This window comes from Schistocerca nitens, chromosome 2, assembly GCF_023898315.1.
Source record: "Schistocerca nitens isolate TAMUIC-IGC-003100 chromosome 2, iqSchNite1.1, whole genome shotgun sequence".
Lineage (NCBI taxonomy): Eukaryota > Metazoa > Arthropoda > Insecta > Orthoptera > Acrididae > Schistocerca > Schistocerca nitens.
Genome location: NC_064615.1, coordinates 110,437,593 through 110,455,125, shown reverse-complemented (window position 1 = coordinate 110,455,125; position 17,533 = coordinate 110,437,593). Strand labels below are relative to the sequence as shown.

The 17,533-nt window shown below is 44.6% G+C and overlaps 1 protein-coding gene across 1 annotated transcript in view; it reads left to right on the top strand.

Moving 5' to 3' along the window:
- LOC126235780 (alpha-tocopherol transfer protein-like) overlaps window positions 1–17,533 on the top strand; it is a 237,235-nt gene that overhangs the window by 129,125 nt on the left and 90,577 nt on the right. The window lies entirely within an intron of this gene.

Here is a 17,533-nt window from a genome sequence, read left to right as displayed (position 1 = left end):
TTACTTATTTATTTATTTCATTTAGCCTCACTAGATTAGGGCATTAAGGCTCTGTGTTACGTCAGACAAGGAACTGTACATGCTAAAAAATATTAAGTATCATTCTGTATTTCTGCCTGGACTTGTGTCCCTGTAAAGTTGATAAGAGATATTATAATTACCAACACAAATAACAGCTATTACTAATATTATTCTTATTACTATTATCATTTCTTTCCTTTCTCAGACGTTATGTCTGGTTAAAAATGGAAAGTGACGCGGACCTTGATCAAGCGTGACTTCCTTTTAACTGTACGGTATATGTTACATTTCATTTAGGAACTTTCGGGTAATTGAACATGTATCAATAATTACAGATTTCTGTAGTTGTATATATACGTTTGGATGTGGCTGTATTGCGTTGACGTACTGATGGATATTGTGTGGTATGACTCCTGTAGTTGATAGTATAATTGGTATAATGTCAACTTTATCCTGATGCCACATGTCCTTGACTTCCTCAGCCAGTTGGATGTATTTTTCAATTTTTTCTCCTGTTTTCTTTTGTATATTTGTTGTATTGGGTATGGATATTTCGATTAGTTGTGTTAATTTCTTCTTCTTATTGGCGAGTATGATGTCAGGTTTGTTATGGGGTGTTGTTTTATCTGTTATAATGGTTCTGTTCCAGTATAATTTGTATTCATCATTCTCCACTACATTTTGTGGTGCATACTTGTATGTGGGAACGTGTTGTTTTATTAGTTTATGTTATATGGCAAGTTGTTGATGTATTATTTTTGCTACATTGTCATGTCTTCTGGTGTCTTCTGTATTTGCTAGTATTGTACATCCGCTTGTGATGTGATCTATTGTTATTATTATTATTCACGTTTTCGAGCCTCCGATGTACAACAGGGTCATTTTCAGAGTTCTGTTTTAGCTTTCCTTTGTGCCTATATTAATTTCATTCTCTATGAATGCGCTTCATCATCCTTATCTTCCTTTAGTGCACCGATCCATTTTACTGTTTCAGTTTTACTGCAGATTTCCGCAAAATTTCACTGCCCGGAATGGATTTTTTCACATCCGAAAAAACGATGGAGTACTTTTCTCTGTCTGTATTTGCTCTTTGTACATTCGTACTGTCTTTAGTTTGGACTTAAATTTCTTCAATGTCTCCAAGTTTAGAACGGGTTTCCAGCCCCATAAAGAAACTCTGATTTCGTTGCTGTGCCGTAGTGTTTCTGTGTGTTGTAAGATGAATTTTCATGTTGCAGAGTGCCGTAGTGTTTCTGTGTGTTGTAAGATGAATTTTCATGTTGCAGATATCTGTTTGCATTCCTAAAAACTGTTTCCATTTTGTGGTGACGAAATTCACGATCGATCTTTCCTAGGCAAGTCTCCTGTATGGTTACTTCTAAAATGATTTGAAGTGAGGTCCTCTCTCAGTTTTGAAGGATTATATTGTTAGGTGTGGCAACGGGCTTGCCGCAGTGGATACACCGGTTCCCGTGAGATCACGGAAGTTAAGCGCTGTCGGGCGTGGCCGGCACTTGGATGGGTGACCATCCAGCCGCCATGCGCCGTTGCCATTTTTCGGGGTGCACTCAGCCTCGTGATGCTAATTGAGGAGCTACTCGACCGAATATTAGCGGCTCCGATCAAAGAAAACCATCATAAAGACCATGAGAGCGGTGTGCTGACCACACGCCCCGCATCCTCAACTGAGGATGACACGGCGGTCGGATGGTCCCGATGGGCCACTTGTGGCCTGAAGACGGAGTGCATATTGTTAGGCGTAAGACAGCCAGATTATTGCCAGACATGTAATTTCTTAATGATATTTTGAGAATTGCTTTTTCTGCTTTTATTTGAATATTGTCTCGTGCTGAGTGAAAGTCCTGGCGTAGAATCGTTAGGTCTCTGCGAAAGCTAGGCAGTTTATCTTAATATCGGTTGTTGCTGATTCGATTGTTTCGTCAGTTTTAAGCATAATTTTAGTTTCGTCACTCTTGAATTACGTCTCCTAAAACACATTTGGAAAGTAATGAAGAGAGTCCATAATCTTGTTTCACTCCTGTATTGATTTCAAAATGTTCCGAAATATCTCCCCTGACCTTTACCTTACATTTTTTTCTGTTCAGTGTTTCGCCAATAATTGCAGTGGTTTTGTTCTCTAAACCTTGTTCTTTGAGAATATGGAATACAAACTTCCAAAACATTCAGTAAATAAACCGAAAAAAAACATACAAAGCAATGTCTTCTGTGTAAAAGGAAATACTTATATTTTCCTTTACATAAGGGAAAAATGAAGCAGTCACACAAAGAACAGAATCACAGAAGTCATGTTGACTTGTGGAACTGAAAGGTCAAGATTTATGTTCTTTCCTGATGCTAATGTGCTACTCTGGCAGTTAGGGTCGCCTTTTCTCACAAGAAAGATTTTTATTATTCGCGTTCACACACAGACATCTAAGCTGCAGTCGTACATCGTTTTAATTCTCTGCTTAACCTTCATGACGCAGTCCTTGGCTTTGTGACGGTTGTCCTTCACACCCATAGCCTGTTGGTATTTTCCATTTTCCACGTAATGAGCGGGCACGTCCGCTACGCTCAATTCTATTAGAAGAAATGAGCCACGTTTTTACTTGCGTGGTACGTCCTTTGCACTAACACAGGCTTTCCCAGTAACTGGAATTTCTATTTGAGGAGCGCATCAGGAACTGAGCTGCTTTATTAGACAAGTTTTGCAGCGGAATATCTTTCGGTTGAACTGTAAAATCACGACGGAGACAGTTGATTTTTCCTCATTGTTTGTGGTTAATTGTTACCGTCCTTCAGAAATTTGTGCAGTCAGCAGTCCTTTTGTTGTGATTATATTGAAAATGCTATGTTTGAAATTTGGTTTCACACTGATGTCAACACTGCGCCTTCATTTATATAAACGCGGTTACTATTTTTTTTTCATTGGAGCTTTTCTGCATTATATCAATAAACCATTTTGCGATGAAACAATAACTACTGACATTAATACTTGAAAACTGGTTGTAGAAATATTCATATGGTTACAGTATTTTTTAATATGTTGTTCCAGTATTCATGTTACAATTTTTTTGTCGAGTGCCAGAACATGTGGAAAATGAGTTTTACGTACAGGGTGTCCAGCGAGGGAGTCCCTGATTTCAAAATTAAGTATCTCGGAAACTAATATTGATAGACGAGTGCGTCAAACGGTACGTTGATTGTGAACGCTTTAAGAATTTTATACAAAAGTTGCGAAATAGTTCGAAAAGTTGCTAACAGATCGTGCTAGAATCACAATACGTAGCGCCTATAGACAGTGCGCCGCTGCTGAAACACGGCAATTTCACCGTTGAAACGTGAGATAAGGTTAACGTATCATTGAATAAGGTGTCCCTCGGGTACTGGAATCCCACAGATTAGAACACAGTCCTACGGCAACAAGGCCAATTTTCAAATTCTATTTAATGTTCCAAAAGGCCAGGATGCGAAAAACATTAGCAATCTGTATGGTAAATTCCAACGGACAGGCAGCGTGGTTGGTGATCTAGCGTGGAATGTTGGCCCCAGGCAAACCGTAGCTACTCCTGAAAATGTCTACACAGTTTCTGGAATTATTGAGCAAAAGCCAAGGAAATCTGTCGGAACAGCAGCAGAGGCTGATTTGAAGCGCTCCAGGACGCAGAAAATGGTGAGAAACAGGCTACACTTGTTTCAATCCAAAGCCACCAGACCACACGTATACGAGCTGTACGACAGAGGGCTGACATTGCGACCCAGATTATCGCAGTGGTTAATAGTGATGGATTTGATATTGGCTGTATCTGATTCATAGATGTAACACTCTCCCACCTGAATAGTCGCGAGGAAACAAAACTGATGATTTTGGAGTTCCAAAAAACGCGCATTTGTGTGAAGCGAAACCACTGTATTCTCCGACAGTTACTCTTTGGGTTTCTTGATGCAGCAGACGCATTATTAGCCCCTTTTTCAAGGGAGAAGCGATTGCTAGTGAACGTTGCGTTGTAATTTTGGAACATTTTGTCTCAAAACAGCTAACGTCAGAAGATCGACCAGCCACGGAGTGATTCATGAAGGATGGGCCCAGACCACGTCGCAGAGAACAGGTGTGTTGTGTTCTTGATGAATAGGCCTACTTCGAGAATAGAGTCACTGCGTCGGATTATTGCAAATTCACTGGCGCAGGGATGGATCGGGCTGCGTATTCACTTGATTTGATTTCTTGTGCTCATTTTTTTGTGGGGGCACATCAAAAGACACTCTCTACCGGAACCATCCCACCATGCTGGACGAACTTAAATTTCCATTGAGACTCTACAGGTTGTAATGGCAAATTTCGTTGTTCGCTTGCTCCACCTCTGTTCTGCGAGTGATGGACTTGTCGAAGAGACTGCGATGAGATAGCAAAGATTGCTTGCAGAGGACAAGTTTAATTATTCACGCTGATACTGTAAAAAGTGCACAGCGTACAGCGCCGTCTATTAGCTTTTCGAACTATTTCGAAACTTCTGCACAACTTCTGTATAAAATTGTAACATCTTTGACAATAATCACGGTCTCCTTGGCTGGACACCCTGTATTATGTACAGTGTGGATGGGTGAGTGGATGACAGATGGACAGGGACAAAATGCTTCAGACTTCAATGACGGAGCTCATCTCCTACATTACAATTTTAACTGGTGTAGCTGCATTCGTTCCAAAATATAGTGTAAGTGGTGCTGGAGACCTCGAGTGATAGTGAATATTTCACAAACAGTGACGTATTTTTAGTGTCAGACTGCTGTTTACATAACTGACAGGATCCCGTCACAAACAATTCCATGTTACAGACTCAGCGCGCCATAAAGCTCGGACGCTTTCATACAGTCTTATACAGACTACAAAATTAAAACAAGGATAGTGTTACGAAGAAATAGGTTCTCAGATCGGTAAACTGAACGGGCGTTGCATTCTAAATAAACGACGACCAACGAAGAGGATAAGACCGAGAAAGAAAAAGACAAGGATAACTTATCTGCCTCATGCTGGCCCAACCTTCACAAAGATCGGTATATGTCTATGAAGTTCTTAATCTATACAAGGTAGTCAGAAACAGTCCGAAAACCTTTAGGGTGTTGTAGGGGAGGCTGTGCTGGGAAGCAACTATTCCGAAACAAGCTTCGTGCGTTGCGCGGTTTGAGTTACTTAACATTTAAGTTAAACAAATTTAAGAAATTTAAGCTGCCTGCCAGAGACAGTGTTGCCAAACGTGCTCTTTAGTTAAATTTCATCAAACCGAACAAACGTAGTTTACGTACATCTAGCTTAAAACTGACACTTTAGAAAACGGCACATTTTTAACTGGAAATGGGCATTTGAACATGTGGTAACTCAGGGATCCACAGATTTCTGTGCATTACCGCATTTTAACGACCAGCGCCCTTGCCACAGTGGTAACACAGGTTCCCGTCAGATCACCGAAGCTAAGCGCTGTCGGGCTGAGCTAGCAATCGGATGGGTGACCATCCGGTCTGCCCAGCGCTTTGGCAAGCGGGGAGCACTCAGCCCTTGTGAGGCAAACTGAAGAGCTACTTGACTGAGAAGTAGCGGCTCCGGTCTCGGAAACTGACATACGGCCAGGACAGCGGTGTGCTGACCACATGCCCCTCCACATCCGCATCCAGTGACGCCTGTGGGCTGAGGACGACACGGCGGCCGTTGGTACCGTTGGGCCTTCCAAGTCCTGTTCGGACGGAGAGAGAGACCACATTTTAACGCTTGAAAGTGCTTGAAATAGCGCTCGTAACAACCTGATTGGCTAACTTAAACGCTAAATAACTCGGAAAAAGGGCAAAGTATCCAATTTTTTTCTTAAAAATTATTTCTCATCACAACGTCCCCTACAACAAGCTTAAAAGCTCTACAGACTGTTCCTAATCACCCTGTATATACGATTTAGGAGACAATCTGAGTAGCTCTCTGTGTTGTTTACAGATGATGCTGTAGTTGACCGTCAAAAGTAAAGTCATCAGAACAACACAACGAATTAAAAAATTACTTAGAAAAGACTGCCTACGCTACGCTTGTCCGTCGTCTTCTGGAGTATTTCTGTACCGGATAGGATTGACGGAGGATGTCGAAAAATACAGAGAAGTGCAGCTCGTTTTACGTTATCACGAAATAGGAGAAAGTGTCAAGAATGTGATAAACAAAAAGAATTGTTCAAATGGCTCTGAGCACTATGGGACTTAACATCTGAGGTCATCAGTCCCCTAGACTACTTAAACCTAACTAACCTAAGGACATCACATACATCCATGCCCGAGGCAGGATTCGAGTCTGCGACCGTAGCTGCAGCGCGGTTCCGACTGAAGCACCTAGAACCGCTCGGCCACAGAGGCCGGCGATAAACAAGTTGGGGTGGCATTCGCAAAAAAAAGGCAGTTTTCATTGCTACTAGCTTTTTCAAGAAATTTCGACCACGAACTTTGTCCTCCTAATGCCAAAATATTTGGGTGGCTCCCATCTACATAGGGAGAAATTAGGATCGTGATAAGAGAAACAACAGATCGCACGGAATTGTGTATTCCCTTTTCTCACATGCTACTAGAGTGTAACGGTTGAGAAGTGGTCTGAAACTGGTGTTATACACGATGTATCAAATACCTTAGTGTAAACTGTAGACTAATTATGTAGTAACGTGGCACTATATGTATTTTCGTTTAAAATATGAAAGTCGGTGTAGGTCTCCGAAAGCTCGGCGTGTACCGCATTCGACGCGAGTGTGGCCTGTCCTAGGTGAGGCAGAATGTTAGAACAGTTAAGGAGATGTGCAGAAATATTAGTCCCACACGGACTAAGACAATGAAGAAAACTTTGTCACCGAGCACTGCTTAGAGTATAATCGGGAAATGAATTGCAAGGAGACATAATCGTGGTACAAATGTAAAGATTCTAGGACAACGCAATTAAATATTTTATGGAAACATACATGTCAAAATGGCTCTGAGCACTATGGGACTCAACTGCTGTGGTCATAAGTCCCCTAGAACTTAGAACTACTTAAACCTAACTAACCTGAGGACAGCACACAACACCCAGCCATCACGAGGCAGAGAAAATCCCTGACCCCGCCGGGAATCGAACCCGGGAACCCGGGCGTGGGAAGCGAGAACGCTACCGCACGACCACGAGATGCGGGCATACATGTCAGAAAACCTAATAAATGGGGAGGGCTTCAGTTGAAGAAAGCCCTTCAGTTTATTAAGATCTTGGCGACCATCTCATTTATCAGAGTTGCAACACACAGAATGAACGCGGGTTTCAAGGAATAACAGTGCGGAGCTTTGAAAAACAGATTTTCTGCGAAGATGAATCAGTGGGCATAGTGCGCACCGGAAGTCATACTTGGCCATAAATAGCAGTGCGACGGTAGCACTGCTTCAGTCTGGCTGGAGTCCAGACAGCGGGTACGGTGGGCAGCTGATACGGTTGACTGCAAGGGGTAATAAGGGGCCCGGAGGAGCATGTCCCTCCTATCGCTCTCTTCTCCGCCCCGCGACTGTCCATAGACCTATTTGTGTTATTGGTCTCCTGAAAGATATTGCTTTACCAGTAGGCTGTAACGTCAGCCTTGTTGTGTGTCATTCACTTTTTATTTACAGCACCAGAGCTGAAGCGGAATATTCTAGTGAAACGTGAATGCAGGTATCATCCACATTAAATAAAATAAATGGACGAGAAAATCCTACCATTGGCTATTTTGAACAGACTAAAACGAAACATTTATCGTAGCAAAAAAATAATTTATGTAGTTGCCTACACAGCACCAGTCTTAATAACCTGTTGATGCTGCAGTTAGTGGTACCTATACATGTAACTGGAGGATTTGACCGACATCTTTTCGGAAGTATTGGCGCACTGAAGACTTAGCACAACCTGATATATTTGCGTCAGTCAAAACTGTTAGTCAGTCACAATTTTCAAGTAGTAGCATTACTGTCGCGCGCTTTCTTCTCAGCCGCGGATAGTGCTGTAAGCGTAACGCACAGTTTTCAGCGCCTGATCATGCATAAAATTGGGATCAACCCCTGAATGTGCACGGTTAAGGTCTATACCTATTAAGGTATTACAGGGTCGCACCAGCACTGTAGAAACTGTAGAGTGAGGTATGACCGTGCGGGCAAGATAGTCATTTTGTGCTGTGCTCAGCCGGCCGCGGTGGTCTAGCGGTTCTAGGCGCTCAGTCCGGAACCGCGAGACTGCTACGGTCGCAGGTTCGAATCCTGCCTCGGGCATGGATGTGTGTGATGTCCTTAGGATAGTTAGGTTTAAGTAGTTCTAAGTTCTAGGGGACTGATGACCACAGATGTTAAGTCCCATAGTGCTCAGAGCCATTTTTTGCTGTGCTCACATTGTGATTCCAGTCTTCTGTTTTCGTCCCCCACACAGAATCTTTTGAAGTACTGTTCACTGTTGTCAATACGTGCTATCTTGAGTACTGATACTCCGTCAACTTCCAACACGGACACAGCGTTATTATGACATCCAACGCAGTTTAAATTTCACAGACTCTCACTGTCGGGACCAATGCAGTCTAGTTATTACTTGGAAATGGCAAAAGTAGGCATTAGTCTCTCATCTCATTCTCCAACATGGTCTGTGCTAGCTGAAATGTCGGATATAACAAACCAGTTTGGTGAAGACCAATCATTCAGCCTCGTTCGAACTCCCTGTTTCGAAAATGTATTCGTAGTTGTTAATTTGTTACTTCACATTTACATAACACATAAGAGCCAGTAAAATAAAACCACCTCTTAATGCCCATAAACATTTACATGATGATATCGATGACCGTTCGTAACAATATTGTAATCCAAAATGGTAGTATGAAACAAATTCATTCGCTCTTTCATCCTTCTGACATCCTACGTGGAATTAACCGTTACGTTTCCAGAAAGAAATTTTCACACTGCAGCAGTGTGTGCGCTGATACGAAACTGGGGCCGGCCGGGCTGGCCGTGCGGTTCTAGGCGCTACAGTCTGGAACCGCGTGACCGCTACGGTCGCAGGTTCGAATCCTGCCTCGGGCATGGATGTGTGTGCTGTCCTTAGGTTAGTTAGGTTTAAGTAGTTCTAAGTCTAGGGGACTGATGACCTCAGAAGTTAAGTCCGATAGTGCTCAGAGCCATTTGAACGAAACTGGGTTGGGGTCGGGTTGGGTTGTTTGTGGGAAGAGACCAAACAGCGAGGTCATAGGTCTCATCGAATTAGGGAAGGACGGGAAAGGAAGTCGTCATTTGCCTGGATCGATTTAGGGAAATGACGGAAAACCTAATTCAGGATGGCCGGACGCGGGATTGAACCGTCGTCCTCCCGAATGCGAGTCCAGTGTGCTAACCACTGCGCCACCTCGCTCGGTGATACGAAACTTCCCGGCGGATTAAAACTGTGTGCCGGAATGAAGCTAGAACTCGGTAGAGCACTTGCCCGGAAAAGGCAAAAGTCGCGAGTTCGAGTTTCGGTCCGGCACACAGTTTTAATCCGACCGCAAGCTTCAACAGTTATGTAGCGAGCTATTCAGTGTAATGATCACTAATGCAAAATAGACGCTAAAAGTACTTACGTAGCACATAAGCTATTGTGGTTTCTCTCTAGGTCTTCGAAAAGGAGGATGAACTGGGTTTAATGTCCCGTCGACGATCGGATCATCGGGGACGAAGCATAAGCACGGATTCTGGGGTTGGATGGAAAAGGGAATTGGCCCTGTTTACACAGGAACCATGCTGAAATTTGCCTTAAGCGGTTTTAGGGTAAATCCTAGAGAAACTAAATCTGCGTGGCCGGATGTGGAGCTGAATTACAGCCCTCCGAAATATGTCCCCAGTGCATCCGCCCCTGCTTCCTCCCGCTCGATCTTCGTCTTCGGTTTTTCAATAAAAGTTTAATTGGCGAATATGTTCTACAGAATAAAAATTAAGCTAATTGGTTCCAGACAGCAGAGATAGCTGTACAAATGTCACTTCTGAAAAACAGCAGTCTTACTTCCTTGTCCTAATTAGTCATAAAAATGCCGGAGATTGACGAACAGGCCCGCTATTAAATCGCGCCTACACCCACTGCCGCCCTGTAACTGTTGCAAGTCTAGATTGCCCTCGGCGTGCTGAGTCATGCAATTACCGGGTGCTGCTCAAAAAGAGGTGATATAACCCTGCAATGCGTGAGACAGCTGTTCCAAGCATGTTAGTTGTTCTGCGAAGTATGTGATTACCTCACTGACAAACATGACCCATTTGATGTCTGAGGGGGGAAAGACAGGAGATTTTAAACAAAATTGTAATCCATTTATGTGATCTTATTTTCAAATTAGTAAAATTTTTGAGAACGTCGTGTTATGGCTGGTCTAACATGCAGAATCGTCAATTAGCATCCGTCGGAATTAAACAGCCGAGAAATCGTGGCGTATAGAAGCGTTTTGTTCCAGGATACTACTTCGGCGTCAAGGTCAGATTCCAATGCAGCGGCCGTACTCAGTACAAGCCGTGCGGCAGTGGCCGTTGTGACAGAGCGGTTCCAGACGCTTCAGTCTGGAACCGCGCGACCGCTGCGGTCGCAGGTTCGAATCCTGCCTCGGGCATCGATGAGTGTGATGTCCTTAGGTTACTTAGGTTTAAGTAGTTCTAAGTTCTAGGGGACTGGTGACCTCAGATGTTAAGTCCCATAGTGCTCAGAGCCGTTTGAACCATCTAATACTGGATCCCCCCATCTCTTCCACATTGGCTCCCATTCCCTCATCTATCACGTCATCAGACAGTTCTTCCCCTTCGTAGAGGCGGTGTACTTTCCACCTATATGCTATTTCTCTGCGTTTAACAGTGAAAACCTTACTCCATTCTTAATGTGACGCATTCGCTTTTAATTTCAGAGAAAGACTGTTAAGACTTTCCTGTGTACTAAATCTGTCCTTCCGACAGTCATTTCTTTTCAGATTTCTGCACATTTTTCCTGCAGTCATTTCCTCTTGGAACTCCTACACTTTCTGTTTATTTCATTCCTAAGTGTCTTGCACTACTGTATTCTTCTGTTCTCTTTAGCATGTTTTTATTTCATTCAGCCGATGAATTGAAGTATTTTTTCTGGCACCCAAAGGTTTTTTCTTTTGTTCAGTTATATTCCTTGGGCATAAATACCTCTTTCCAACTTCGATAATGCCCTCGTAAGAGATGTCCACTCCTCTTCAGCTGAACTGCTTGCTGTGATAACGAATATCATAGTATTTACTGCCTTAGGCAGCTTGAAACACATCATAATTCCTCAGTGATACAGTATCTAATTCAGTTCCACGTTGATTCTTCCAGACTAATGTGTTAATCTTAGGTCTACTCTTCATTACTAAATTGTGATGTGAATCTATATCTGTTCGTGCTCACGCCTTTCAGTGCACATTTTGATGTCTGAATCTCTGACTCATCTGGAAACTTAATGTGTGTCCAGTTTGTTTCACATTATACGTCGTCCTCTTGTGATTTTGGAACACTGTATTTGCTGTTACTAGCTGAAATATATTGGAGAACTGAACCTTTCTCTCCTCTCTTATTCCCACTACCGAGCTCATGTTCTCCTGTAACCCTTTCCTCTACTCGTTCGCCTATAACCGCGTTCCAGTCCCCCAGGACTATTAAATTTTACTGAATTACCCGTTATATACTTTCTCTATCCGTTCACTTTCTGCTTGTGACGTCGACATGTATATCTGAGCCGCTGTTGTTGGCGTCGGTTTGCAGCCGAATCTAATAACAACACTATCACTATACTGTCCATAATAACACTCTCTGCCCCATTTTCCTTTTGATCACGAATCCTGCTCCCATTATACCATTTTCTGCAGCTGTTGATATTACCCTATACTGATCTGACGAGAAATCCTTGTCCTGTTCCCGTTTCACTTCACTGACTCGCACTATATCTAGACTGAACCTTTGCATCTGCCTTTCAGATTTTTTAGCTTCTATACCAGATTGGCTTCAGGCTTTCCACGTTGTGATTCGTAGACCATTATCCTGTTACCGGTTATTCAGTTTTTCCCTCATTGTCACCTCCCCCTGACAACCCCTCCCAGAGATCCGAATGCGGGACTAATCTGGAATGTTTCGCCAACAAAAAATCATAATGACACTTTCCAATTGCAGGCCACATGCTCTGCGGATACACAATATGGTAGAGCACTTGCCCGCGAAAGGCAAAGGTCCCGAGTTCGAGTCTCGGTCCGGCACACAGTTTTAATCTTCCAGGAAGTTTCATATCAGCGCACACTCCGCTGCAGAGTGAAAATCTCATTCTGGAATATGTACCTCAATTGTTTCCATTGCGGTTATGCATCTTCATGTCGTTGATCATTGCTTATTATTCCGCCTTTTACGGTCAGTTTCTCTCCGCAGGTGCTAAAGGATGCCCTGAACCTCTGTTCACTCCTCTGTCCTCTTTGATGACGTCGTTGGCAGTAAGACGGTGCCGGAAGTCTTCGGCCGTCATTGCTGATGGTTTTACCCTTTCCTGGCAGTGAAGCAGAATCCTCATCGTAATACAGTACACCTAGGATACAAGCTACGTGTCACGCGTGCAAGAGCTCGGCACTAGTGGTGGGGAGCTCGTGAATGAATCGTTCAAATGAACGCTTCACTCCAGTGAAGTGTGAACTAACCACTCAATTTCAATAAATTGGTACTTCAAACTCTTCAGAGATTGCACACTCCTCACTTTTTTCTAGTTCACTCACTCTCTTCCCCTCTCCCTCTCCCACTACATCTGCGCTACGTCACTCACCCTCCCTTCACTTCAATCCTCCCTCTATTGCCTGTCGACGAATCGCGCGGTGTTTGTGGAGAACGATAGGTTTACGAGGGTTGGGTTGGTGAGGGGCGATGGGAAATCAGCGTCAGTTTGCTTTCTGCAGTGCTGACATCATTAACCGTGACTATTTGTGCAGTTAAACTTAGCGCCTACGGGTAGCCTACCGTTGGCAGCGCTTGCAGACAAATGAATATTAAAGATACAAACGAAGAGGCTGGCTGTGTGAGCACGCACAGCCAACATTAAAATAAACGGTTTCTTAATAACACTGAAAAAGGGATTTTACCTGAAATCGTACCAATGACTACAGGTGACAGTTTACGTTTTGAAGGAGGGTTATTATTCTCAACAAAAATAAAATCTACAGGAAAACTTCTGAATAATTACTTAACGTAGGTACATAGACTTTGTGACAATGGTAAACATACTCATTCTATTTTGGATTAAATTTTAAAAGGAACATGCAATTGGACTGCATTTCGTTGGTAGCCCCAGTTTTCAGTCCATGAATACAACAAATAATGTTTCGTTTGGCAGATAAAGACTTTTTTGGGGAGAAAATGTCGAGCAAGATTAAGTATAATACCTTCTTTATATGTGACAGGCTTCTCTGTTTATCTTTCCTTTGTCCCCTTCGACCATGCTCTATTTAACTCAGACGCTGTAAGAGCTTAAAACGTTGCGTGCACGTTACTGCATAGTTCGGCCATCTGTTGATAAAATTATGAAGTATTACGAAGCTTTATTGTACGAGCGAGGCGAAGCGAGCGTAGCCGCGGCTGAGCGGCGAACTGGGCAACTTCGCCAGGCTTTCGCACTTCCTGAATGAACTACTTCATTTGAACGCTTCACGGCAAAGAGTGAAATGAATGAAGTAGTTCACGGGAATGAACGAGTTCGACCCATCTCTACTCGGCACACGAGATGGCGTAGCGGACGCCCGAACCGCGCGTTGTGACAGATGGGACAGTGACCTTCGTATCTCTGCGCCGCTGTGGAGGGGTCAGCGAGTGTGGCGACCCGTGCGGTGTGCGCCGAGCTGCTGTCGGCGACGCAAGCAGGTTCCACACGCCCTCCGCGAGTTGGGCGACTGCTTTCTCCGCTGGCCGTTCGCTTCCTCCTGCTTCCGTCCACACTCCGCAGCCTCAGGACCGACTACAGAGGCGAGCCTCCTCCACACTTTCTCTCTGTCTCCCTTCCGGAAGTACCAGTTTCTAACTTTTTGTGCGAGCAATTTGTTTCGCGCTGGACGCCTTGCATAAGCGGAAAATTACAGTACGTGCGCCACCTGTGTGCAAGACTTGGCGCCCGACCTGTGCATCTACAGGGTGACTCTGAACTCCACTGACAAAATATCGGAACTTGTTGACATTTTCTGAATATTTTGGTTCAAGCGAGCTGTAGTCTCCAGTGCCTCATTAACAAAAAAATAAATTTTGAATATGATTCATTCGATTTTCCCTTTGTTTCTGTGAAAATATCTTCACAAACGCAAAAAGCTCTGTTACGTGCAATCACAAATACTTACAAACGCAAAAGACAAAGTACTGTCACAACTCTCAGGTACAAAAGCTCTGTAAAATAATTTCTGGCCGTTCCTTTGTGCTCTTCCTGTGACTGTAGTCTGAGGCAGAGTCGTTTCTGGAGGGGAGGCTTCCTTCAGACAGGAGTTGGTGGGCTGGTCTTTCCCCGATCCTCTTAAATGGATTGTGACCGCAGCTTACGTGGCTGGCTTACAGGACAAGTAACTTCCCGAGACGGCTGGTATGTTACAGTATCTTTGGCAAAGGAACTAAGAGGTGAATCTTCCTGACAGATTAAAACTGTGTGCCGGGCCGAGAGTCGAACTCGGGCCCTTTGCCTTTCGCCGGCAAGTGCTCTACCAACTGAACTACCCAAGCACGACTCACGACCCGTCCTTACAATTTTACTTCCACCAGTACTTCGTCTCCTACCTTCCAAACTTCACAGAAGTTAGAGTCTCGGTCCGGCACACAGTTTTAATCTGCCAGGAAGCTTCATATCAGCGCACACTCCGCTGCAGAGTGAAAATCTCATTCTGGAAACATCCCCCAGGCTGTGGCTAAGCCATGTCTCCGCAATATCCTTTCTTCCAGTAGTGTTAGTCCTGTAAGTTTCTCAGGAGAGCGCGGCCGCTACGGTCGCAGGTTCGAATCCTGCCTCGCGCATGGATGTGTGTGATGTCCTTAGGTTAGTTAGGTTTAAGTAGTTCTAAGTTCTAGGGGACTGATGACCATAGAAGTTAAGTCCCATAGTGCTCAGAGCCATTTGAACAATTTTTTTCGCAGGAGAACTTCGTGAAGTTTCGAAGGTAGGAGACGAGGTACTGGCAGAAGTAAAGCTGTGAGGACGGTGCGTGAGTCGTGCTTGGGTAGCTCAGTTGGTAGAGCACTTGCCCGCGAAAGGCAAAGGGCCCGAGTTCGACTCTCGGTCGGGCTCACAGTTTCAATCTGCCAGGCAGTTTCATATCAGCGCACACTCCGCTGCACAGTGAAAATTTCATTCTGGAACTAAGAGGTGCGTTCAAAGTGTAACATCTTCGACTTTTGTTTTCAGGACTCGCAACAGAAACTCGTTGTTTTGAAAACAGATACGCGCTCGTTGTAAATGCGTGGCAGAGGTGGCAGCACTGTACGACACAGAGATCTCTGGCGGCAGCGGCGAGAATAAGAACTGTTTCTTTATACCTAAAATAGTGACATTTTGGTTACAAGAACAGTGAATAATCCATGCTTTTCTCCGTTTGCGTGGTGTGACACTGACTTAAATACGTAAATGAGAGCTGTAGTAATGGAGTCATGGGTACGTCTGATGTAGGCCTACATTCGTGGGTGCAACAGTTTAAGAAAGGCAGCACGTCGTGTGAGAACAAACCAAGACAATCTTGGCTTCGCCCCAACCGGTCTGACCGCGAGATAGAAATAGTGGAGAAAGTTGTTCTTGAAGATTGCCGAATGAGTGTGGAACACGTCGCTCCCAGCGCTGACATTTCCGTGGCATTCGTGCACATAATCCTGCGGGAAGACCTGAAGATACGAAGTGTCTTCCAGGTGGAACGTTGCAGTTTCTTCGTGACAGCAGCTTTGAAAAAATTTCTCATGCTCCCTACTCACCTGATCTGGCTCCCAGCGACTTTTGGCTGTTTCCAACAATGAAAGGCAGTCACCCTTCCCATGCTATTGTGTCAGCGATTTTCCAGTGGTCAAAACAGACTCCTAAAAAGCGTTCGCAGCGATCATGGAATCACGACGTCTACGTTGTGAAAGATCTGTACTGCTGGAGGGGGGTTAGGTAGAGAAGTGAGCCAAGTTTGTCTTCATGTGATTAGCACGTGAGAAAAAATATTGGAGGTGTTATAAATTGAACGCACCTCGTATTAAGTGGTACCAGGAAGCCGCATGATACGCAAGCACTATTAGCGGGAGCAGCAAATGGCCGTGAAAAGACGCCGTTCTGCTTGGAGCTCATGAGATCGAGAAGTCGGTTGGTAGCCCTCGTAGGGCGTGGAAGCAGTGTGGTGTGCCCTTGGTGGCGGAGCTGGTGTTCTCGTAGTGAATTTCTGAAGGCTAGTGTAGCTGATCCTTCGTGATTAACCGAGTTACTTGCTGCAGTACAACAGAAAGAGAACCCGAAGCGTTTTCGCGGGGCGGGAGAAGGACTGTGCTTTGGCGCTTCATTGTCTTTCACGGCAAGCGTTGTGGACTAGTGAGCTTGAACCTCTTCAGTAAAGGATACACAGATTAGGGAAGTGTGTGACACCACTAGCAAACTGAAGGTGGTGTTAATACGCTAAAAGTGAGGGTTTAATTCAGGCCAATAAATTCCATTTGCTTCCGTGCCCAAATGAGAGTGCTGTTTCTATATGGTTTGAACCGTGACGAAAAGTCACGGTTGGTTCTCCGCGTTTGCTCCTTGTCTGTAGCGCGTTCATTTTGAAATTCCCGCTTCGCGCTCTGCTGTTTTCTTACCCTAGCCAGAGTGCGCTGTGGCTTTGCTGCGGCCGGCTGCCTGCCGTGTTTGTGGGAGAGCGTCGGTCGGCAGTAGGAACTCTGTTAGCAGACGTCTGGGAGTGTACAGGAGGCCACGCCGTTTTTTTTTTTTTTTTTTTTTTGATGGTTTGGCGTGACTCGTGTCAGGTTTGATGCGTCGTTAAAGCCGTGATAGCAGGCAATGTTACTGTCTTGGTCGCAGGTGGATCCAAGGGGATGAGGCCTGGTTGTGCATTGAAACTCCTATCTTACAGATGTCATCGGACTTAAAGTAAGACGTTTTGACCATTATTTGCGTCATTTGCAAGCAACTGGGGATTCCGGCGTCTGCAGTAATTCGGCGAAGATTATTTGTTCCGTCGGTTTAAATAGAGATGGGGCCCCTCCACGCCCGCACCAACGTGGTGACCAAACCAAAAGTTCTACTGTCACCTCCGTAAACATGTTAGTTATCTAGTAGGTGGATCACAGGATGCTGGGCTGTGATGTCCGTGCGTCTGGGTAAGGCTACGCATTAACACGGTCCATCAGGTGATAGTGGACGAAACGCGAGTGAGAGTAGGGATTTGAAGAGCAGAGGGAAAAAAGTGCCATGGCTCGTGCCGTGGGAAAAAAACCTCTGCGACAGTGGGATGGGTAGTAAGAGCAGTAGTGGCTTACTAGCTGCGAT